Below are 1651 nucleotides of genomic sequence, written 5' to 3'. Positions count from 1 at the left end.
GCCCTTTGCAGCCTGGGAGGGGCTCTTGTAGGAGCAGGAAGCCGGGTAAGGGGACCCCAGGAAGTGACCTCACCTCCCTGGTAACAGATCCCAACAGAACTCGGAACCCGGGTCACCAGGCACCCACCTTCTGGAGACAGCGCCCGACTGGGCTCATTCGTTGGGACACCTTTGCCTGACGAACATGTTCTCCTGTTGTGTGCCCGTGTCCCGCGGCTGCCGGCTCGGGGGAGCCCGTGGCCGCGACCCTTCCCGACCTGGGAGACAGTGGGTCAGGTCGTGCACAGGACGCCTCAGGTCTCTAGCTCGCAGGGACCCAAAGGTAACACAGGAGACCCAGAGACATCCAGTCCAACCCGACACCGCTCTGATCTGACCTGTGCGGCCCCACGTCCCCTCCCGTGTGTGTGTGTGTGTGTGTGTGTGTGTGTGTGTGTAAGGAGGGGTCGTGTGTGGAGGGCCCACCTGAGCAGGAGCAGGCTGATGAAGGGGTCAGATGCCTGGTGGGTGGGTCATGCTCACACCCCAGGTCAAGGCTGGCTAGGAGGGACAGGGTGTGCTGGGGTGGCCCTCTTGTCCCCAACGTTCATCCCGAGCCCTGTAGGTGGATGTCACTGTGCTCCGGGTGCAGGTCTGTGCACACTCAGGTCTGTGTCCGATCTGAGAGCTGCAGGGGAAGGGGGCGGAAGGACACTGAGGTGGCCGGGCGGTGCTGTGATGTCTCCGGGCCGTCCGCGGGTCACTGTCTTTACAGAAATCAACCGATGAAATCGGGAAACGATTGGCGGAATCTGGATTCCCCCGCCCTACAGAGTTGTGCCTGTGCCCCGTCGCCCAGGAGGGCCACCCTGGACCCGTGGAGAGAGTGGGCACACGCAGGTCACCGGAAGCAGGGCCTGGAGTTGGCCTGGGAAGGCCTCCTCCAGCGCCCCGGCCCCGCCGTAAGGTCTTCGTTCACCGATCCTGGGACCAGGACTTGGAGTCCCCGGAGTCAGAGCCCGAGGGTGAGAAGGCTGGGGGTGGGCGATGGGGGTGCACGGGGCCCGGGTGGTGCTGGGCCACCCTGGGAGGAGCCCCCGGGGGCTGGTGTGGGGCCAGGAGCGGACTGAGAGCCCCGGGCTGCGGACTGCAGGGTGCAGAGGTCCTCGTGTGGGTTCCTGGCCGCGGCTTCTCGGGGAGGCTCCGGGGTGAGTTGTGTCTCTGTAAAGGCCCCTGGAGAGGCCGGCCCTGGGTGGGGCGGGGGAACCTTCCCTCCTCTCACCCTGAGGCCTTGGAGCCGCTGCAACCATCACTCTGTTTTCTTCTCAAGAGTCCGGTGCAGGAGCAAAAGCCGGGTCGGCTCCAGAGCCCGGCCCAAAGGCATCAGGGGCCTCGGCGTCTTTTCAGGCAGGCGAGGTATCTGGAGCGACTCCTGCAGGGGCCCGGGAGCCAGCAGGTGACCTGGGACCTGTGCGGGGACAGCGGGCACCTGAGCAGAGTCAGCTGGGTCCTGCTTCTGCCGGTTCCACTGTTCCCGCTTTTGCTCCCAACACTGCTCCTGCCATCGCCCTTCTCCCCGCCCCTGCCACTGCCCTTGATCCCACATGGATGTCGGCCAAAAATCAAGGGCTTGAAGACCTATACAGGGTGCTTTTTTTTATCTTATTTTATT

At 64.3% G+C, this 1651-nt stretch overlaps 1 long non-coding RNA gene across 1 annotated transcript; it reads left to right on the top strand.

The window, feature by feature from the left end:
- The first annotated feature begins 294 nt into the window (after positions 1-294).
- Positions 295-1451, top strand: LOC123383626. Its single transcript, XR_006593532.1, has 3 exons — positions 295-322; positions 755-1004; positions 1310-1451. It is a non-coding gene; the product is annotated as an uncharacterized LOC123383626 (long non-coding RNA).
- Positions 1452-1651: the final 200 nt, after the last annotated feature.

Source organism: Felis catus (assembly GCF_018350175.1).
Source record: "Felis catus isolate Fca126 chromosome D4 unlocalized genomic scaffold, F.catus_Fca126_mat1.0 chrD4_random_Un_scaffold_56, whole genome shotgun sequence".
In the NCBI taxonomy this organism is placed as follows: domain Eukaryota; kingdom Metazoa; phylum Chordata; class Mammalia; order Carnivora; family Felidae; genus Felis; species Felis catus.
The sequence above is the reverse complement of the archived record's forward strand: the minus strand, read 5'-3'. Positions and strand labels throughout refer to the sequence as shown.